Source organism: Stegodyphus dumicola, chromosome 4 (assembly GCF_044657685.1).
Source record: "Stegodyphus dumicola isolate Sdum_Otavi_A_Nest chromosome 4, ASM4465768v1".
Taxonomy (NCBI): Eukaryota; Metazoa; Arthropoda; class Arachnida; order Araneae; family Eresidae; genus Stegodyphus; species Stegodyphus dumicola.
In genome coordinates, this window is record NC_140771.1 from 51,914,855 (window position 1) to 51,939,754 (window position 24,900).

The following is a 24,900-nucleotide window of genomic DNA, read 5'->3' on the forward strand; positions in this document are numbered from 1 at the left end:
CCAAGCTTTGCTCATAGGCGCCAAAAGACCCCTCAAAAGGAATCCATCCATCAAGCTTTATGGCAACCCCATCAAGATAGTTAAACAACTCAAATACTTGGGCTTAATCATTGACTCAAGGTTATCCTGGCTTCCGTATCTTCAGTATCTAAAAATAAAAACAGACAGTCTTAAAAATTACATGCAGAGAACAGCTGCTCCAACCTGGGGCATTTCATCGACACTGATAAACATCTCAGGTATCTCACCGTTACTCAGGCCATAGTTTTATACGGATCCGGCATTTGGCAAAACATCTAACGGTACAAGAGAGGCGCCTACTTAACTCACTCCAACGCCCACACCTTTCGCAAATAAGCAGAGGATACAGGACAACTTCAACAGCGGCACTGCAAGTCCTAACAGGGATACCACCACTAAACTTGGTGGCAGAGCGAGAGGCGGCCATCTGCAAAACTCTCCGACTTGGGAAAGACTATAAACTCTGGAACAGAAACTTGCATACCTCGGAGTATATGCACAAGATCTTTGACTATCCCTGCCGCCCAGCCCAGCATAACCTCGCGGAAAATATATACACGCAGACACTTCTCTGTCGGCAGAACTCAGTAGCTATCCACACGGATGGTTCCAAAACAAAGGATGGCACTGGATGCGGCTTATGCACAATGATCGATGGAGAAATAAAATACCGCTGGAAACGTAGACTCAATCCGAACAACACAGTCTACCAAGCTGAATTGTCAGCTATTAAAAAAGCAATCGATCTCTCATATAGTCACCAAAAAACTGTCTATATCTATAGTGACTCACTGTCGAGCATAGCCGCCATAGAAGGACCAGCCAGCCGAGACCCCTTCGTACTCAACATACAAAGGGCATTAGTCAACCTCCCACTCAATTATCGTCCCATCATTAGCTGGGTACCAGCGCACACAGGTGTAGTCGGCAACGAGCTGGCGGATGAACAGGCAAAACAAGCGGCTTCGGGTATCTTCCTGCCAGAACATGCTCTACCTCTGCCTTCCTCTTATCTCAAAAAGATTACACGCGGCGACCTTTACGCAGAATGGCAGCAGAGATGGGATACTTCACGGAGAGGTCGAAGGACGTATAAATTTATCCCAAAAGTTACAGACCTTGTCTTCTCCAACTCGTCTTCATTGACTACGTTCCTCTCTGGGCACGGCCCGTTTCCTGATTGCCTACACAGATTTGGACTTAGAGACTATGATCTCTGTGAATGTGGACTAGTCGGAACGCCAGACCATTATGGATTTACATGCAGATTGACAGAGGCGCACCACATGCGTCCTCCTTCAAACATATATTATAGGGAATGGACAAAAGTGCTACTAGAACGGAGGGGTGCGTTCTTTAAGCTTCACAAGATCATCAAGTTCTGCGGGGTACACTTTTCATTTGTCACCTAATACCTCCCAGCGCATAACCCTGCTACCAGATAAGTAATATCTGTTTACTACTGTTATGTCCATATTATTTTCATCATACTCTTATCCTATTCGTTAGATGCATTTAACGTATTACCTTAAATACTACACTTTATGTGACTTTTACTTGACTGTAATAATCATCCTCGATGTGTTTATAGTATTAACTTAATTATTATAATTGATATCATATGCTTTCATTTTAATCTGAATGTTGTAACTACAGTATATGTTGTCAACACCTTAACTTGTCTAATATATTAATTTAATCATTATAATCGTAATCTTATGCCTTCCACTTAAATTGAATGTAGTAAATACATAGTCCAACGTATATATGTGTAAGTGGACTCCCATCAGCATTAAGTAATGAACTGACACTCTTATAAGTATGTTTCATAAGCAAATTATCTTAAGAATGTATTATATTATGTATATTTAAGCATTGCTATAAGTAATGTAAGCAAGATCCTGTATGCGTATCAATAATATGTGTTTCCAGTTGTTCAAAATTTCATGCTTGTTTAATCATTGTACCATGGTATTCTGTGCTTTCCTTACTATACTCCGAAACTTCATTCTTAGTACTCATTCATCCCAGTATGTTGTCATTTTTATCTCTTTTGTTTTTATTGCATATTACCAAGAAGTGTCATGTAATCAAAATGCGCACTAAGTCATGTCAACCATAGCACTTCCCTATATTCTTTATTATTTTACTGCTATGTAATTATGCCTTATTGCAAATCGTGTAACATACTAAGCAAGCATATCTAATCTAGAATTTATCATGCGCTTACTTAGTATTAATAGTTATAAGATAGTTGCATCATTTCGATTTCCGCACAAAATTCCTGAAACACAGCTGTATGTTTTGCATTAAATTAAGTAATTTTGAAACTTATAGTACTATTTGCGAACTTTGTTATGCACTTATGAGCTTTAGTATTAAATACTATTCTTTAGTTACTCACTATTAATCGTTATTAATGTATCTCAGTATCATTCATTTACTTACCTATTCAAATTTGCAATGTTCTGCATTCGAGTATTTAATTATTTATCTTATAATCCTATATATTATGTAAGCGCATATTATGAAACGCATATATTATGTAATATGTAAATAACGTGTGGCTGCTAGGACCTATTTAATGTTTATAATATTCTGTGTGCACAGCTACTAATGAGTACAATATTTGTGCGGATAGTAAGTTATATAATTTGTTCATTGAGCAAAACAGTAATAATGTTTGATGCTATGTATATTTTTTAATGCTATGTGTAATTTTTAGTGCTATGTATAATCTTCATGCTATGTATATCATCATGCTATGTATGTATGTACAGTATGTCTTTAGTATGTGACACGGACAGATACGCAGCATAGATTAAGCCAAGTTCACCAATAATGATTTGTAGTGAAGTCGGACACCTTACTAACTCAATGTACTAAATTTCATGCAGTGCTCTTAACCCATTACTGCTGATGGAACATTACACAATCAGAGCAATTGTAATTGCACGCGCGTATGAAAAATACTCAGTTCAGTACAGCACTTACATCTTTTCATGTAGCAGACAACGTCTGCAAAAGTGCCATTGTAACAACCATTACTGTGAATCGGTAACTTCTGACTTAGACTCAATAAATGCCGCTGGTTTGCGGGGCTCGCCCTGGCAGTGGCGGAAGTAGATAGTAGATAATTTCTACAGGTCAGGCTCTATTCCGATTGGTTATACCTGAGTCCGGAAGCCTGGTCTGTAGTGCTCTGCCCATGTATATAGCGATCTCTTTTCACTTAAAAATCAGAAATTGAATAAAATCTGCATTGCTCATATACTAAGAAATCTGCTTTCACTTAAAAGAAATAGGAGAATTGCAGAAATTCGCGCATAAGCAACTCTATTGATTCGCGTTGTTAAAAAAAAAAAAAAAAAAAAAAAAAAAAAAATGTTTCTAGAAAAATTGAGCTTACTACAGGCGAATCAAGATCCTAGCTTAATTGATTTCTCAGCCGTACATTCTTGCAAATACTACCATTCGATCACTTTTTCTGACTAACTAACCAGCATGGTATCTTACATTTTTCACAGCAAACGTTATGCTTCAATAATCGACAATCCATCAAAAATTCTCTGAAAAGTTCATACTCTATTAATTCATACATAAAATATCTGTTCCCAAAATTTTACTCTTGTTTGAAAACTCCCCCCTTAAATTTTCCTGTATTATCTCCTGATACTTAATTACAACATCACTAACAGCAGTTTTAGAGCAAGCAATAACTAAATGCAAAAATATCACCTCAAAAGTAGCCAAAAAAATATATACAAAATAGTATTCATGGTATCTGAGCGTTAAACAATCGCCAATAACAGTGTTACGAATTTTGTATTTAGATATTAATTTTAGTAGAATTCTAATTTAAAATGTTGTATTTCCTCCTGCAATGCAGCGTGAGACAAATTTTAAGAGAAATCTATACCGGAAAAGTAAGAATACAGGGCACGTGCATTAAACTTTGAGTAAACGGATATGTCGGTAATTTGTATTGAAATTGAATAAATGTAACTGACTACTAAATTAGCTGTAACCGTAATTCCATCCTCTTGTTTACATTGCGGTTTACCAGATCATATCCTTTATCGCCGCTCTTGGCGATATTTTTTTTTGTTTAAAATTCCGGGTGGGTTATACTAAAGCTGTGCCGGTATTTCTAAAAATAGAGAGAAACGATGCTTTTATTGGAATTACAAAATGCTTTTATTGGAAAAACAATTTTAGACCAATCATACAAACTATAGCTTTTTGAACGACAGTATCGCGAAGCACGATCTCCTGATGACGGCAACACTCAATGTTGCCAGAACTTATCTAAACTATATATTATATTATTATTATTTTTATTAACATACTTTAATAGAAAATACCGCTAGCTGTCATACAAAGACTTGTGGAAAGTGTGCCCCGGAGGGTTCACGCTGTAATTACTTCTCGTGTAGGCTCTACCAACTATTGATTATCTAAACTATATATTATATTATTATTATTTTTATTAACATACTTTAATAAGTTTATTATCTGTGTATGAGTTATACACATATTCAATTTCATCAAAAACAACCACTTCCTTCCTGGTGCTTCGATTTTTTTCAAAAAGAATGAAGTTTGTGTTCCGAAGTATGCTCTTCAATCAATTTTAGACCAATCATGCATAGTGACTAAGCGTAGACTCATAGTTTTCCATCATATTTTCATTTATATATTCTCACTGCTCTTGCATGTTTCATGATGATCATATAATTTTTCTAAATGCACACAGCTGATGGTTAAAGCACTCTGCTTTTGGGCGTTAAAATGGCTACACCTCCACATATGGATACGTCCATCATGATGGCTGACGCAGAACCGGGTTTCATCATGATGCTAAAGCAGAACGTCTAAAAAGAGGATGTGGTGACACTCTTGTGTCCAATATCGCCGTTCGTCAAACTACTGTTACGTACGCCTGTCTCTGCTGCGTCATCAATGAAAACCGCAATAACAGTCGCAGTCCTAATAGTCCGTGGTGCTACAGACGTCATGGTGTGGTCTGTGCCGACACTTGTCGTTCTGAACATGAGAAGCCAAATTCCTGACTCAGGGCACGTGAAGTGATTGTACAATCCCGCAAAAGCCGAGACGATATGGCTGTCTTCTGGGCGCTAGTGGACTGATAAACCCTCTAATCCGGGAGCAGCTGAATTCTGACAGGTGCTGGTAGGAGTTTTCCGTTCATAATACGTAGGCGTAATATGACTTGCTTATGATCAGAGTCGTAGCTAGGGTTTTCAGCGCCCAGGGACAAATGAAGATTTCGCGCCCCCTAATGCTTGCCAAGGATGAAAAATATTTAATTCTAAAATGTCATAACATCAGTTTGGCGCCCCTTGGATTCCGCGTCCGGGGACAGATGCCCTCCTTTGCCCCCTTCTAGCTACGCCCCTGCTTATGATATATTCATAGTTGTAATATTCAAACGATCTATGTTCAGTTGCTATTTCTAAATGAAAATCCCGGTGTGGCTTTACATTTATACACAATGCAGATGTAATTCTTACCTGCTTTGTGTGCATGCGCTAGAATGCCGATCATTAACTATTTACACATCCCACCATGTAGTACTTCAGGCAAATTTGACATTTGTTGCATCCGCCGTCATGGTATAGCAAGTTTAGCAAGCTAGCATTATAATACCAATTTCAAGGAAGAAAGCAAAGTGTGACAGTAGAGACTAAAACAGGTGGGAAATATAGTCCTAAAAAATGTACTTTGTAGGTTATGCAATCAGCAGAGCTTGACTAAGGCAGGGGCATACGGGGCAGTTGCCCCAGGCCCCCACATCATAGAAGGGCCTCCAAATCGAATAGAAAGTTTATTATTATAAATATTTAAATATCTCTAAAAAGTTCGCTTGCTCACTACTGAAGTAGTGAAGCATAGGAGGGCCCCAAAAAAGTTTTTGGCCCGGTCCCCATTTAGGCTAAGTCAGGCACTGCCAATCATGCTTCTTATATCATTGCTTCTCATTTCAGTTTGAATTTTTTCTGAAGCATATACGGCACATTATATAAGTATTAGGATCAAGCAAAGGAAACAGTGTGATTTAATTAATGCCAAGGTGACCAAGAGTTACATAGCACTAATAATTTACTATTAAAATTTAGAGGTAACAAAAGATATAGCATTGATCAAGGAAACCAACCTGCAGTGTTTTCATATGCTAACATCCTTAAACCAAGAATTGTGTTCTTTCATAATAAATAATGCTGTATGATACATGATATCTCTAAATATTTATTACAAATGTTACTGGTATGTTTAAAAAATTTGAATATTGATAAAACAGTGCCTTCGAAAAACTTAAATTACATACCAAGGTAGATTATGTTTCATTTAACTTAAAGTATGTAAGGGACATCTGCTAAGGGAAGGGATGCTTTTGTGGAGGATTTTTGAGATACAGGCTTGTATTCATGTTACAATATTTCAATTGATTGTCAGGACGAAAAGGGGAAGTTCACTTTTTACCGAAGACTTCTACATATTTGTTAACATTCCAGGTTTCAATCGATTAGAATCTCCTGAGAAATTGGAACAACTACTATGAATTTAGGATAAATAGGAAAAAAAATAGGGGGGAAAATAGTACCTTTTGCATTATACAACTTACTCAAAATTTTGAATTTTGAGTAAATTGAAAATTTGATTGAAATTTTGATTACAGCACCCAAGGAAATTTGACTTATTAAGAAAAGTTCGTATCCATTTTTGATAAAACTTTTAAGGTATTTCTCCGACTTTCTTGGCATGCCTTCATGATGTAACGGTCTACACACTGGGCGCGTATTCTAGAGGTCCGTGGTTGGATTCCCGATGAGGGCATTGCTAATTTTTCATTTTTCCGGCTTCCAAAAAAAAAAATACATAATGTCTCTACAGTGGCGCTCAAACTAAAAGAGTGGTGGATGATGATTCTCCACACCCAGGATTTGGCGAGTGGGTCCCATAAAACCTCAGTCACCTTTTAAAAGGGGGAGTGTATAAGCTAATTCTCCCAGCTACTTAGCATGCTTTCGTAGTGTAGTGGTCAACACGCTGGGCGCGTATTCCAGAGGTCCGTGGTTCGATTCCCTGTGAAGGCGTCGCTAATTTTTCCCTTCTCTTGCATTTAAAAAAAAAACAATATCTCTACAGTGCCGCCTGAACTAAAAAAGATGGTTGATGACGATTCTCCACCATCAGAATTTGGCGATTGGATCCCTTAATCCCAGTGCCCTTTAAAAGGGGGAGTATATAACGTATTTCTCCCACCTTCTTAGCGTGCCTTCGTGGTGTAGTGGTCTGCATGCTTGGCGGGTATTCGAGAGGTACATGGTTCGATTCCCGGCGAGGGCATTGTTCATTTTTCATGTTTCCTGTTTCAAAATAACTTAATGCCTCTGCAAATTCATCAGGGGAAGAGGAATTTAAATTATCACAAATTTGAATTATCAAAGTTCTGTTTGATTTATTAAGAAAAGTTAGTATCCATTTTTAAAACAACTCATCAGGGAAAGAGATATCTAAATTTAAATTATCACAAATTTTGAATTATCAAAGTTCTATTGTCCTTTCAAACTATTAGATATTAGAAATAGTATTAGTAAGTCTGAATACTATTATCACAAGCTTTATGCTAACAGGAATAATTTTTTACTGCCATAACTTCATATCAGTGAAATCTCCCATCTGTTAGGTACAATTTTATCTTTATTTCCAACATTAGCAATGAGATTCATTGCATTAAAAACTAGAAATTTTATTTAAAAGAAAGTTAAAATTTTCCATAATTTTTAAATATTAAATCTGAGAACTTTTTTATGACATGATGCATTGATAAATTATGTATGGATAAAAAATTTAGGATGTTTACTTCATTAACACATCATGATGCTAAGTTTTTCCCCCCTTGAGAAACTAAATAAAAATTCCATATTATACATTTCTGAAATGTGAAAAAATGTAGTAATATATACTATTGAATTAAAATTATAAGTTTTTATTAAACATTTTTCTGAAAACCTTTTAAGCATCATGCATATAGTTTATGTGAGAGAGCAGAAGCAAATAATGAGTAATGAAATAGCAATAAATAAATATATACACAGTGAACTCTCTGCAAGAAGGGAATCCATGGCTCTTATCTTTCATGGAATCCATCATCTTATAAAGGGATATTTAAAGTTTAATATTTAAAAACGAATTCTGTGAAGTTTGATTTATGATCTTAGAAACATTACTCATTTTCAGGAAGTGGTTGCTCCAATGATTTCACTGTAACTGTTAAGAATGATCAATAATTATAAATGAGTAAGCAGTAAAATCAAAACTTCTGCACATTTCACAAACCGCTGCATTTAATAATTGTTATTAAGAACTTATGTTAGCACACAGTGATAAAATAGCATATATACATATATAAATAGTAAAACATTATATAAGTTATATTAAATGTAATGAAATCTCCACAAGATGACCATATATGTGGGAAATGTTATGTTATAATATTCCCTAATCCCCTACTGTGTGACGTATGCATTGCGTCAGCATGTGTTTCCCGCCTTCGGGAGAAGACGAGGATTAGCTGGTGAGCGGAGCAGACGTCGCTCGATCGCTCGTATACCATTTTCATTAATTGTAATCCTAATGTAATCTATATTTGTAAATAGTAATAAATGTGTGTTATCAACTATGGTCGTTGCCTTTCCCCACATTTTGGGGGCTCGACCGTGCCTTTTCTGCATGCGTTAATCGAACCCTAGACACCAGCAATCACTAAAGACGTTCAGAAAGCTAACAAAGGCAAGACGTGCCTTTATGACGATTTAATATTCTTCTTCAAGCCTGACGACGTATGTGAATGAAGACGTGCCTTTATGACGATTTAATATTCTTCAAGCTGGACGACATATGTGAATGATGTTACATGATACTTGTCCATTCTTCTGATTTTGGACGTTAAATCGAAATTCGATTTTGGATTACATTGGATTGGCCAAGAAATATATTGGATTATAAGGACTGCCCCGACGTTAGGTAGGCCCATTTTTCCCCGATTCGTTCATAATTTATTAGTATTACGATTTTAAGCTGTGTTTATACTGTTTAATTCTCCTTCATACATACCCTATTTCATATTCATATTGTCCTATTTTACTGTTTAAAGACCTATGGTCCTAAAATTAGGTGATATCCCATTGATAGCGAATTGTCTTAAATATGGCACAACAAGTGTTTGGTGTATTTAATTATGGCAAAGCACACTAGGGCTATCTGCCTAAGAGGAGGGATGCCTTCGTGGAGGACTTTCTAAGGGAAACTGGCTCATATACACGTTACATATGGGGAAAACCACGAAAACGCCCATGCAGCCAGCCCGTTCGCGGGATTCGAACCTCGGACCGAACTACCAGTGTTCAGCGACTTTACCGCTCGGCCGCTGGTGGGCCTCAACAAGAGTTATTAAATTATTTAATACCGTGCTCGGATATTCCGATTTTGATCATTCTTCGCGAAAGAGAATGCGAACTCTTGCCGCGTTCCCGGACAGTTTCGATTTGGCAAAACATAAAGAACTTCTATTAAAAGATTTTTCTTTATCAGATTTTATATCAGTGGCTAATTTATTGCATTTGGAAGCTTCCACTAATAAAGATGTTTTATGTGAAAAAATTTTTCATGCGCTCACTAATCTGACGGATTTTCACAATTCCCTAGATGTTAGTTTTTTATCCGATGACGATCATTCAATTTCAAACACCGACAGTGTACCGACGCCTGTAGGTCTCTGTTCCCCCTTCCCCTCCCTCCACGGCGCCAAGCCCAAATCGCGTTGTTTCTTCTGACGCGGAAGTAATAAATTTGAATTCGAGTCGCTTCGGTGTGTATATGACGGCGAACACCGAGATTCGCGAGATGAGTCATGACTTATGGTTTATTTTGAGATATCTTTCAAACACTTGCAAAAACTTTTCAGGCAATGATTCCTATTCAGTTCGTGCTTTTTTCAACGATATACAGGATAATTTCCCATTATTCCCAAATCTTACCGACCAGCAAAAATTACTTTTTGCGAAACGACTTGTTGTGGGTACTGCTAAAACTTTTTTGTTTTCTCAATCAATTCATAACAACTATTGAAATTCATAAACAACTCGAAAGAAGAAAAATGTGCTCGAATGAAAGCTCTTTGCAATATTTTATCTCAATGCGCGAAATTGCGAATCGTGGTGACGGTGTTATCGACGAGGCTTCTGTCATTCAAGGAATACTAGGCACCCCATCCGATAAAATTATTCTCTACGGTGCAAAATCATATTCTGAATTCAAGGAAAAGCTACACACTTATGAATCTGTAGTTACGACTAGACATACAAATATCTCTCATCCATCAAATTTTAAAAATACGAATAATGGCCCCAGACGTGGTACTGGACGAAAAAATTCAGACCAACAACACGACACGAAATTTAATAATACTGGTCCATCTAAAACTAAACCACAAACTTTATTTAACTGCAATGAGGTCGGACACCTCTCACGGTCCTGTCCTAATCGTTCTCTTGGCCCAAAGTGTCTAATTTGTGGTCGTTTTGGACATAAATCTATGGATTGCCGCCCCACTACATCAAATGAGACTTCCACTCCACCTGCCGAAGTAAATACAGTACAAACCTCTCACGGTAATATGTGTAAAACTGTCGTTATACTCAATAGCACAGTTTCTGGATTAATTGACACTGGAAGTGAGGTCACATTACTGAACGAAAACACATGGATTCAACTTGGTTCCCCACCACTTTCAAATAATTCTGGAGTGTTAGCTGGTTTCGGATTCTTGAAAATTCCTATTATTGGCTATTTTCAAACCATTATCAACACTGATAATCAGGACTTTCCGGCTAATATTAGAGTTGTTCCAAATCATTCTATGCAATTTGCTCTTATTGTAGGATGTGACGTAATTAAAAATGCTAAATTAACTATTACACCAGACGGTACATATTTTTCAAAACCTTCCGAGCAATGCTTTGAAACTGCTCTTGAATCTTTCATTTTTGCAATAAATGACGATGTTCCAGCTTTTGATATTGGTTCAAATGTTTCCAAAGAAACTCGTGCAGAGGCAGAATGTTTGTTGAATTCTTATGTCCCAAATAAAACAAAGACGACAGATATTAAACTTAATATCACTCTATCCGATGATAAACTGATTTTTCACCCTACTAGGCGCCTTCCTTTTGTTGAACGGGAAATTGTTGACAAACAAATAAATGAATGGATGAAACTTAAAATTATTGAACCTTGTTCATCTCCATATGCCAGTCAAGTTCTCGAGGTGCGTAAAAAAGACGGTACATCCCGTGTTTGCATCGATTATAGGAAACTTAATCGACTTTTAATTAAGGATCATTTTCCTCTTCCTCTTATTGATTATATTTTGGATAAACTGCAAGACGCCCAAATTTTTAGTACTCTTGACCTACGTAACGGCTTTTTTCATGTGCCAGTAAAGGACGAAAGTAAACCATATACAGCTTTTTTAACTCACAACGGACAATTCCAGTTTCTTCGAATGCCATTTGGTCTTTCAAATTGCCTTTCAGTATTCCAGCGCTTTATAAATTATGTTTTTCGTGATTTAATTGTCAAAGGTTATGTTTTACCCTACATGGACTTTTGCATCTAATGGTTCTGTGAGACTAAAGGTGCATCCAAGAGATAATAAGAGGTTTTGTTAACAATAACAACATTTATTTACAAGAAAATATACGAAAATTTCAATCAATTAGAGATATATTATTAGGCATCTCTGCCTTCCACGTCTTACACCTTTAGTATCCTGCCTGCCACTGACTATTAGGACGAACGCAGCACCCTCTAGTCAGAATGACTCCGGAAATACGTAATACTCCCCACCTGAACTCACTTGAGTTCACTTACCATTGAATTTCAACTAAATTTACATTCAGGAACCATTTAAAATTACAAGAATAAAAATAAATAGCATATTATATCAAATACAAAGCTTCAAAATTATTCAGTGACTTAACATACAAAAACCAATTACACTTTTAACTTCCAAAGAAAATTGTTCAAATATCAAGCATTAAAATATAAGCACAATTAAACTATAATTAATACACAGATAGAACATTAACAGGTTGCAACTCAATTAAACTAACACAACTAAGGATTAATTTCCAAATTATACACAAGTTGTACTGAGCGTTTTATTTGTCCTTTAGGAGTCTGAATAAGAAGAGAACGAACTTTTCCATCTCTTCCTGGATATAGCTCTAAAATTTTTCCCATCATCCACATATTTCTGGGATAACGCTCATCATTAATCAAAACAATATCATTCACTTTAAATGAAACTATTTTACCTGGTTGTGGAGAAATATAAGCTGATCTTAGATTAAGTAAATATTCCTTTCTCCACCTGTTCTAGAAGTGATTCAAAAGTGTTTGCTGATATCTATATTTCTTTACCAAAGAATTCCTATTAACATTTAAATTTTCCTTTTTATGTTTTATTACAGGTAAAGACACCAATCTTTTACCAATAAGAAAATGAGATGGGGTGAGTGAAGAGGGTTCTGAGGGTTCGTTGTACAGATACGTGATAGGCCTGGAATTAACCAGAGCTTCAATTTCCGAAAAAACAGTTTCCAATTCCTTCAAAGAAAGAGAGGATCGTCCAACAATTTTCTTTAAGCAGGTTTAACCGTCCGTATCTGTCTCTCCCAGAAACCTCCCCACCATGGACTTTTTTCAACTATAAAATTCCAAACTATACCTTTAGAAGCAAACAAATTTTTAACTTGATCATTATCTATCTTATTCCACCATTTTTTCAATTCACTATTTGCTTTTTTAAAAGCTTTGGCATTATCAAAATATATAGTGGAACATAATCCTCGACGAGAAACAAATCGTCGGAATCCTAACAAAAAGGAATCAGCACTTATGTTAAGAACTACTTCTAAGTGGATAGCTCTTGTCACTGCACAGCTGAATATAAGTAAATAACACTTTGAATTAAAATCACGAACAAAAAATGGTCCGGCAAAATCCACACCGCATACATCAAATGGTGGATGCTCTTGAATTTTATCAGGCGGTAAAGGGGCAACCACCTGCACTCCAGATTTCACTTTGAATCGTCTACAAATCAGACAGTTATTTAACACTTTTTTCACAAATTGACGATCTTTAACAATCCAGAATTGTTCTCGTAAATGTGTTAAAGTTGCATCAACACCTAAATGGCACATTTTAGTATGAGAATCACAGATAAGTAGTTCGACAAATTTATCATTAGATGGAAGAAGCCAAGGATGTTTAGCTCGCATATCGTTACATGAAAACTGTAGACGTCCCTTTAAACAAAGTAAGTTATTATCATCAAGTTCAGGATTCAAATTAAATATGCGTGAACTCTTATCGACAGTTCCTTTAGAAAGAAGTTGGGTAACTTCTGTACTATAATGTTTGAATTGAGTAGCTTTGATCCAAAAACGCAAAGCTTGCTCGAGTTCTGGAGCACATATAGGTCCATTTAATTTTGTAGAATTAGGTTTAGAATTGTGCACAAACCTTTTAATCCAAGCAGTAACACGCAGTAATCTACTTAATTTGCTGAAGTCATTAACGTCCAATAACGACGACATAGGTAAGTTTCCATTAGCTGAACTGGTTACCATGGAATTAACCAGTGCAGTCCGTTGCTCTTTCACTATAACGCGTTCATCACAGATGTCATTAAAATGTTGTAGCGATTCTTGAAGAGGCTACGAGTAAAGTGGTTTAGACAACCAAACAGGGCCTGACCACCACAGAGAACTTGTAAGAAATCTCCTAGCTGATTCTCCTCTAGTAGTAAGGTCTGCGGGATTGTCGGAGCCACTGCAATGGTTCCAACACTCTGGTAGAGTCAGCGACTGCACTTGAGCTACTCTGTTGGCGACAAATGGTTTCCATTGTTTAGAAGATCCTTTCAACCAATGAAGGACGATTTGAGAGTCGCTCCAAAAGAAAATTTGTTTCGCGAAATTAGGAAATAGACCTTGTAAATAATTTCCTAAACGTGCAGCGAGGAGAGCTGCCATTAACTCTAATCTTGCAAGAGTCAAAGTTTTTAAAGGAGCAACTTTACTTTTTGACATTATAAAGCTCACTTTGATTTGGCCATTGTAATTCACATACCTTAGGTACGCAACAGCCCCATATGCCTTGGGACTGGCGTCACAAAACACATGAAGAGAAACTTCACTTATTTCTACACTTTCAAAAAACCTTCTTTCAATAGATACTGATTCAAGTTCACGAAGTTCAGAACACCAGGTTCTCCATTTATTTTGTAGGTCACTTGGCAAATCTTCATCCCATTGTAGACCACGTTCCCACATCTCTTGCAGAAGAATTTTCACAGTGATTACAAAGGGACTGATAAGTCCACATGGATCAAATATCTTTGAAATAACTCTCAAAACGTGACGCTTGGTGATTCTAGCATCAATGGAATCCCTAACATCTCTTAAATCTAATTTAATTTTATCCTCAACCGGATCCCACTTCAATCCCAAGAAACCTGTTCCTTGCCCGAAGTCAGTATTTTCCTCATATCCGTTCTCATTCCAAAGTTTATACCATTCCGGACAATTAGTTTTTAATTTCCTCAAATGAAATCCCGCTGCTTTTAATATCTCTATTGCCGTAGACGTCAAATAATAAGCATCTTGAAAGGTATTGGCTCCATAGCAGAGATCATCAACATAAAGAAAAGAATTTAACATGTCATAACATTTTGGATGATGTTCCTTAAATTTCTTAATGTGAAATTTCAAAACGCAAGCCAAGGAAAATGGCGAAGTAGTTAAATCAAATGGGAGACGATTTAAATGGAGAGTTTCGGTTGAATCGCCTACCTCTTCGGGAAACTACAAAAATTTAAGGTATTTTCTATCTTCCTCCGCAATCTCTATCATAAGAAAAGCTTTCTCTAAATCTCCGCAAAATGCAACTTGATATTCTCGAAATTTAAGAATTATGTCCAATAAATTTGCATAAAGATTTACTCCTGATTCTAGAGACTCATTAAGAGATTTATTATTTTCATTAGCCTTACTGCTACAGTCATAAACAATTCTAACTCGAGTTGTTTCCTTGTCATCCCTAATTACCGCTCTGTGGGGCATATAATATCCTGAATTTTTATCATCATTAACACATTTTCCCACAATCTGACATTCTAACTGATCCGATATAATTTGTTTATACTGGTCATAAATTTCTTGATTTTTATTTAGTTTGTGCTTTAACGAATCAAAACGCTTTTTCGCAACCTCATAATTAGAATTCAACCCAACTACAGGTCCCAAGTTTTCCTTCCACATCAATCTACAAACGTACCTTTCCCCATTAAATTCCAAAGAATTTTCAAATTTTTCAATCAATTGCTTGTCCCATTCAGAAAAGTTTTGTTTGTCTGACTGAAAGTCTTCTATTTCCCAAAATTTTTTTAAATCGCACAAAATGGAAGAAGAGTCCATGACTAAACATACATTTTTCATAATTATTAGTCAATTTATTACTTCCTTCCACTCCCGCTAGTAACCAACCGAAACAAGAATTTATCGCAGTAATGTTTTCATATAACTTAACTCTCTGGTCATAAACAATATCCCAAAATGAATCGCATCCGATAAGTATTTCCGTCTGACAGTCGCCAGAAAATGAATCAGCCAAAGGTAAACCTCTTTCCTTCAACGCATTGCGAATAGATACATTAGGAATTTTCAAGGTCAAATTAGATATATATTCCGTTATGACAGCTTCTAACTCGTACGATTTCGAACTTTGATCCCTATTGCGCAACGTCAATGAAACGATACCGTATTCCTTCTCACGTGCTATTTTGTCTCCGAAAGCAAAAATAGCTATTCTTTCGTAGCGTATTGGCTTTAATTTTAATTCTTTAACTAATCGAGATGAAATAAAACTTCGATGACTACCATTGTCTAAAATAACATTAGTTAAGACTGAAATTTTATCAGAACAAGCTAAAACTGTACATGTTTGTAAAAAGGGCTTATTTTTGGTACATATATTACTATGAGACACAGAAATATTCTCGGCGCTTTTATTAGATTTAGATTGTGAGTCATTCAAAATAGTTTCGCTTTCCACTTGCTTCTCACAACCTCTCGTCTTAACATTAACGGGTTTATTTTTTCTACACACTGACTCATGATGAAAATTGCTTAAACAATTTTTACACGATATTTTTTCCCTGCATACGCGAGAAACGTGATATTTCTGGAAACAACACCAGCATCTAGCTTCAGTCCTAAGCTTATTTATTTTTTGTTCTACATCAAATTTTTTACAACTTACGGAATCGTGATGACCGTCACAGAATAAACAAACATTTTTTATTTGTGTATTTAACGCTGAAGCGGTTGATATATTTTTAGGCTTTGAATAGTTTTTCTGATAAGTTTGACCACTTTGATAATTTTGGGAAAAGGATCGTTTTGTTTCGTAACTTTTTAGGGGGCTCATCACAGTTTCGGCAACTTCCCTAGATTCGACTTCATTCCTCAAAAACGTAATAATTTCCGAAACCTCACAATTCACTTCCCTGTTTCGTTTTCGGTGAAAATCTAACACCAAATCTTGTGGTAGCAACTTCAATAATATTGGATTCAATAAATGCCCATATGAACCCTCCGTTACATTTAATGAACGCAAATTTCTTATATTAACTTCTATTTCATCGTATAATTTACACAAACCCTTAACATTACACGAACTTCTCACGGGTTCTAAGCTTAATAATTTAGTCATGTAAGAATTTATAATAGAATCAGTTCTACCATATCTTTGTTTTAAAAGCTCAAGACAGGAGTCATAGTTTTTCTCATTCAATTCAAAACCCGAAACAACGTTATATGCAGGACCAAAAAGAAGAGATTTTAAATATTGGAATTTTTCAATTTTCGTAAGTGAATTGTTTGAACCGATTGCGCTATCAAAACAGTTTAAGAATTCCATAAATTTGCCAGAATCACCATAGAATCGCGAAATTTCTAACTTTGGTAATTTTAAAGCCGTAACAGTGTTTTCCAAAACACTAGATATGTTAAGAACTGAAGAAGTCCGCTGAACATTTTCTGCTGCTAATTCTTTAATTTTGCTTTTTAGTTTAATCTTAGCCAACAATATTTTGTCATCGTATTCTTCCGAAGCCTTTAATTCACCTTTAAGTTTTTCCGGATCGTCTATGAGTGCTTCCACCTCTAAATCATGGCTTTTCAACATCTGCTCTTTCGTTTCTAATAGTTCCAGTAGTTCTGATAATGAACTTACGTCTTCGACGGCTTCATCAAGCTTCTGCACTCTTTTAACTAGTTTAGTAACACTAGCGCGAACGTTACTTCTTTTTTCTATTATTTTCGAAAACTTATCCATATTAACTCCGAATTTGTGAGTTCAAAAGATCTTACCTCCACAGTCCAGTATGCAATGTTACGTATCCAAAAGCGTGCGTAAAGTATCCAAACTTCTCAGAAATATAATCCAGTAATGATGACTAATTGCTTCCGGTATTCCACATTCGCGGACAAGATGCACCAATTTTGCATCTAATGGTTCTGTGAGACTAAAGGTGCATCCAAGAGATAATAAGAGGTTTTGTTAACAATAACAACATTTATTTACAAGAAAATATACGAAAATTTCAATCAATTAGAGATATATTATTAGGCATCTCTGCCTTCCACGTCTTACACCTTTAGTGTCCTGCCTGCCACTGACTATTAGGACGAACGCAGCGCCCTCTAGTCAGAATGACTCCGGAAATACGTAATATAGACGATATAGTTATTCCCGTCAAAAATGAAAATGAGGCCATTCATCGTCTCAACCAAGTACTCAAAGTTGCTAGTGAATATGGTCTAGAAGTTAATTTTCGTAAATGTCAATTTCTTCACAAAAAAATCGAATTTCTTGGACATATCGTTGAAGACGGTAAACTTTTTCCTTCCCCTTCGAAAACAAAATCTGTAATTAACTACCCCGAACCTAAGAGTACGAAAGACGTCCAACGTTTTCTCGGTCTCACGGAATATTTTAGGAAATTCATCCCCTCATATTCTAGCATTGCAAAACCCCTTAGTGATCTCCTTCGTAAGGACACCCCCTTTCAATTTCATGCTGATCAGAAAGCCGCATTTCACAGATTAAAATATTTGCTTTCTCAACAACCAGTTTTAAGTATTTTTAATCAAAAGAGTCCTATCGAAATTCATACCGACGCATCCATTGATGGCTTGGGGGCAGTCCTACTACAAAAATCTATGAACGATAACAGCTTTCACCCTGTCTACTACATGTCAAAGAAAACATCGGACAACGAGCGTAAATATACACCAGTTATGAAGTCCTTGCAATTGTTGAAGCTTTAAAAAAGTTCCTTATTTACGTCCTTGGTTCACATTTTAAAATTATCACTGACTGCAACGATTTTGTTCAAACTTTAAATAAAAAGGAACTCAATTCGAGAATAGCCCGATGGGTTTTATATCTTCAAGATTTTGACTACGAAATTGAGTACCGTAGCGGCTCAAAGATGGCTCACGTGGATGCCCTCAGTCGCAGTCCATGTTGTATGACTATCCAAGACAGTGTCCTCCTCCAATTTCGCAAAGCACAAGAAACCGACGAGCATATTACGGTTATTAAAGCACTCCTGCAAACGACGCCTTCGTATGATAATTTTCTCGTTAAGAACAATCTCCTGTACAAAAACGTCAACGGAATTGACTTACTTGTGGTGCCTGAGAATATGCAGGCAAATGTCATTAAAACAGCTCACGAACGAGGCCACTTCGCCGTAATCCGCACTCAAGAACTTTTAAACAAAGAATATTTTATCCCAAATCTGAAATTAAAAATTGAGCGGTGTATCCACAACTGCATCCCATGCATCCTCAATAATCGAAAGCGTAGCAAACAAGACGGACTTCTGCACCCCATTGACAAAGACGACGCACCCTTGCACACGTACAGTCGGTCACAAAAGTATTCGAACACCGGTACCCTATCAGAAAATGACAAGATGGCGTTTTTTTCTCTTTCTCTCTGTGTGTCGTGTTATTCCATCCTAGGTTTTCTTCTCCCCCCTATCTTGGAAAAAACTGGAAAAAATTGGTTACGATCTCTTTTTGAATGGGGAGATGCCATTTTGAGAAAAAGCTGACGACCCTATCTTGGAGAATGAACAAGACCGCTCTACACACCCTTTCACTCTCTCTCTCTCTTTGGGAAGCCATTTTGGGAAAAAGCAGACGACCCTATCTTGGAGAATGGAAATGAACGCCTCTCCCTCTCTCTTTGAAATGGAAAGCCATTTTGGGACCCTCTATTCTTGGGGAGGGAGAAAATTGAAGTCTGCACTTCGCTGTCTCTGAAAAGCGGACCCTCTTCTTCTGATCTTGAAGAACTGGAAATGAACGCTCTACACGATCTCTCTTTGAATTCAGAAGGTATTTTGGAACCTTCTAATGTTGGAAAACTGAAATGAACGCTCTACGCATTATCTCTCTCTCTCTCTCTCTTTGAGATGAGTAGCCATTTTGGAGGATTCTCCACCACCATCCTAACCTTGGAAAACTGAAATGAACGCTCTACGCATTTTCTCTTTCTCTCTCTCTCTTTCTCTGAAATGGGTAGCCATTTGAAAACTCCCTAACTTTCGAAAAAAACAGAAATGAACGCTCTACACTATCTCTCTTTGAAAAAGGGGGAGGTGTCATTTTGAGACCTCCCTCCCCTAAACTTGGAATAAAAAACTGAAATGAACGCTCTACACTTTCTCTCTTTGGACATGGGTAGCCCTTTGGGGACCCTCTCCTCTTGGTAGAAAAAAAAGAACTGAAGTGAAGGCTCTACACAATCTCTCTTGGAATGGGATCCATATTTCGGGAAACGTGGATCACCTCATGCTGGAAAACTGAAGTGAACCACCAAGATTGGACTCTATATAATATTTTTTTTAATTGACATCATGACCCTCCTCCAATTTGTTATTAAAAAAAATTGTTTTTTTTTTTGTTTTGGTTTATATCCCATTTCCGATGTGATTTCAGAAATGCAATTCCATAACAGTTCAATTTCATTCGAGGTTAAATGATCTAAACAGTCTTTGACCCACCCATCCGTATGATTATTTTCTTCTCCTTCCTGTTGCACCAAATTTTTTAAGTCCATATAATCATTCCATACGGGAAGGGCTGGATCCTCACAAGGCTGTCTTGAAACACTTGGAGTCTCTTTGGGATGAGTGGAGGGATCTAGGATGTCTGGACCCGGCTGCGATTCTACCTCCATGATTTCTGGACCCGTTGGAACTTGTTTACCCGGCTGAAATTCTACCTCCATGATTTCTGGACCCGTTGGAACTTGTGAACCCGGCTGTGATTCTGCCTCCATGATTTCTGGACCTGTTGGAACTTGTGGACCCGGCTGACATTCTATCTCTACGATGTCGGGACTTTTTGAAGCTTGTGGACCCGTCTGACATTCTACCTCTACGATGTCGGGACAGGTTGGAGGAGAAGAAGAAGAAGAGGATACTAGAAGAGGTTCTGTCTGTGAGGAGTCCGAAAGAGGCTGCCTGTTTGAACAAGTCGGGGAAGAAGAAGAAGAAGAAGCTTCTGGATTCTGAAGCGGATCTTGCACGCCAGGTAGGTTCCGGTAAGTCGACCATTTTTAAGAGGTAATTTTTTTTCTTCCTCCTCATCTTCAATTGTGATGACTTCAATTTCATTCCCTTGCCGGGTCGATTTTGTTTCGGGCCATGACGACGGTTTGGTCCAGCTCCTCTTATCATCTAAGGAAGGGATGGGTAAAGGTGGCCGAGGGTTTTCTTCTTCTTTTTCTTGAAACATCATCGGCGATTGGAAAGAAATCTCCTCTTTCAATTGTTTCCAAAGCGAGTACGAGCACCGATCGACGAGAAAGAGACTCTTCTGGGTTGTGACGATGAGATATTGCGTTTTCGGGGGAACGACATAGTTTTGAAAAGGTCTTAGAATATATTTCTTATATTTCATCCTGTCGCTGACTTTAAAACTTCTTTCCTTCAGATTGGGGGACGATGATTCGTAATAGGCGAGAGGAGCGGCTGTGGTTTGAACAATATGAACTTCGTCCTCAGCCCTCGTTCTCACTCCAAACGTAAAATATCGTTTCGTGAGAAAAATATTCTTCCACCGAAAACTCGTGCGCGGATCCGTATATCGCCGGTTTGTTTGAATGGGCCGTCTCAAAGCTCGATCCATCCGATTCCAAGAGAAGGGAGATTCCTCTTTCGTTTGTTGCGATTCGAATAAATTTCTGTATATATTCTGAACGAGCAGGTTGGAGGATTCGACATCTTGGTTGAAAGAAACGATCGCTTGATGAGGTGGTAAATGCGGAATAAATGTCGCACAATGACACGCCAAAAAAATTTTCAAGTTGGAGATTTGATTTAGCGTCTTCAAATCCTCCCCGTTCGAAATCCGTTGAGTTGGAAAAACGTCTAATAGCGACATGGCTCCCAAAGGAAAAGAAATGATCTCGCCCAGTACTCTCGTCTTTTTATATATATATAGACACACACAGACACACATAGAGGCTCTATGACGGCCGTTTTATTTGTTTTTTTTTTTGTTTCTCTCTCTCTCTCTTCTTTCCGAGAAATCTTATCTCCATGACCTCTTTTTCTTTTCTTAAAGGATGAATGTGTGTGGGAATGAGGAAGTGAAAGTAATAATTTAATAAACAAAAAAATTATCCAAACATGACCTTCTTTTTTTTTTCAAAGTCACCCTTTCCAATCCAAGGACGTCCAGAGATAGAGGAAGCAGGGGGAGAGGAGGAGGAGGGAAGGGAAGGTCACACTCTCTTTCTCTCTATAAATAAAAGGGGAGAGCCCCAAAGTCGTATTTTGGTACAAGTAGATCATGAGGAGGCATCCCCAGCTCACTACGTGTATTCCTTTCAAATATAAATATGTTGATCTTTCCTTTTATATCATCCAAGGAGTCGTTTACCTGAAAGCCTCCGATTTTTCAAAATGTGCGGGTTATTATACCGTGGGGAGTTATCAAAAGATGCGGGACGAATTTTTGTCCGAAGAAAACGTGTTGATGGCTCGTGACATTCCACCTTTGGATGCACAAATTTTGTTAATGAAACGAGCCAAATATTTTTACACGTCCCACTTTCTAACCGTCTCGCAAATGAATAGGATTATGGATCGTCTTGAGAAGACAAAAGGGATTCTCGTTCATTTTAGTGAATGGTTGCACAAATGTTTGCACGAACCTCTTTCGATCGAGAAGACTGGGAAGAATACCTATTATATTCTTCTCGAGGACTCTCCTCCTTCGTCTCATCATAGAGAGGCCACGACTTTTGAAAAAATCCTCGAGCAAGAAAAAATAGAATGGTGGAACAACTACCCCATCCCTCTCCCCGAGCATCAAGAGGAGCCTGTTCAGAAAAAAAAGAAAAAACCTTTCCAAAAGCCTATCCTCATCCTCCTCGATAATGATGGGGATGAGGAGAAGCCTGTTCAGATTCCTCTCCGTTTGTCAAAACCCGTCGAGGATGAAAAACCTCTCCCTTTTTCAAGACCCCTTGAGGAAGAGAGACCCCTCGAGAAGGAGAGATCTCTCCCATTGTCAAACCTCCTCGAAGATGAAAAACCTCTCCCTTTCTCAAGACCCCTCGAAGATGAAAAACCTCTCCATTTATCAAGACCCCTCGAAAATGAGGGACCTCTCGATTTGTCAAAACCCCTCGAGGATAAGGGAACCAAAACTTCTCTCTCTTTCGAAGAGGAGGGACCTCTCAATTTGTCAAGACCCCTCGAGAATAAGGGAACCGAAAATCCTCTCCCTTTCTCAAGACTTCTCGAGGAGGAGAAGGAGGAGAGACCGCTTCATGTCTCAAGACAGGACCCCCCTCTATCTCTTGAGGATCCGAGGGAAACGATTCCTATTGAAAAACCATCTATCGACAATCCCCAGAAAAGGTCTTCGGAGGAGATTAGACTTCCATGTAGAAAACGAATCTGCCACAATCATCATCATCATCATAAAAATAATAATATACCCCCTTCTCAACAACAGAATCCTACAACAGTTGCAGATAAATGCATTCAAACCAATCCCTTTATAGTAACCCTTTTGATTGGAGAACCCGTGCATTAGCCTCGAAAAAAAAATGAGATTCTAGACTGTTTCTATAACCAGAATGTTAAGCCAATAGATAGGTCTAGCTCAGAATTTTCTTTTTAAAAGAAAATAAATAAATAATCCAAAGACTATTCGTAAATATAAATGGTAAAGTCTCGAGTCGGCTGGAAAAAAATTTTCAGAGCTGAGAAAAATTCTCCAACTCAGAAAAAAAAAACCTTTTTGTTAATTTTTATCATGTCTTACACATGATAAAAATTAACGACCCCCTTCCCTTTTCGTCTGGGAATGTTGTCTCACTCTTTTGAAAAACAAATCGTGATTCATTCATGGAATGATTGCCATTAGCGAAAGGATGAGTCATGGTCTATTTTTAGAAAGGGTGAGACATCCTTCCCAGACAAAAAGGGAGGGTCATTGATTTTTATCATGTCTAAGACATGATAAAAATTAACCAAAAGTTTTTTTTTTTTTTTTTTTTCATTAGAGAATTTTTATCTCAGCTCTGAGAATTTTTTTTTCTCCCAGCCGATTCGAGCCTTTACCATTTTATTAAGAATGATTTCTCCCTGATCTATTATTTCAAAATTCCAAGTTTTTGCTTCAGAACCATCTGTGCATTTGAAGAAGTAACATGATATATGTATTTTTTTAATGAGTTCTGTCAAGATTGAATTGTGCAGGATCGACCTTGCGAATTTCTTCTCTGTGTCTTTAAATAATAATGATACCGAACCGCTTTTTGTAGAGCGCAATGGAAAAAACCTTTTGTATGGTTAGGATAATTCATGTGTTCGATCCCATTGTATTTGAGAATCTCTTGCGTCGATCCCGAAATGCAATAAATGGATCTTTGCAACCATTTCTCTAAAAACCGCCGTTTCATTTCTCCTCGCACGCAAATCATGGAAAAAGGTTCCGTCAACATCGTTAACACCCATGGAAAATAACTGTACGGAATTTCTCCTTCGTACCACGACAAGCCGTGATAATAATCACTCGCCCACACAGCGGTTCGTTTTTCTTTCTCGGTGAGCATTTGCAATGGAAACGAGGGTTTAAAAACAAATACCCCTCGAGAAGTACCGTCCAATGTGACGTAAGCCAATTCTTTCACAATAAGGGCTCCTTGAGAATCGTAGAAACCTTCAAAGTCGAGCACGAGTTCCATGTTTTTTATTTCTTTTTCTTTCCAAGGTGATCTTTATTATTATTATGATGGATGTGTATTGAGATACGCACGATATTATTCAAAAAACAAATATATATACGAATGTGACCTTTCCCAGAATTCATACGACCTGTCACGTGCAACCTTCTCTCTCTCTTTCTATAAAAGAGGAGACGGCGAGAGAACGCTATCCATTTTTTCCTTCAGGACACACAGCGAGAGAGAGAGAAAGAATTTTGATTTCTTTTTTTCCTCAATTGAAGAAGACGGATATTTTGAGTACCAAACCTCTCAAAGATTCCTACATTGTTCTGGACATGGAATACTTTCACTGTTATGATCCAAAGACGGGAGATATATGTTTCATCTTGAAAGAACTGGGCTACATCACTTGCGATTTAACCTTATGCGGATCCATGATTTTTCTCCCTCCTGTCC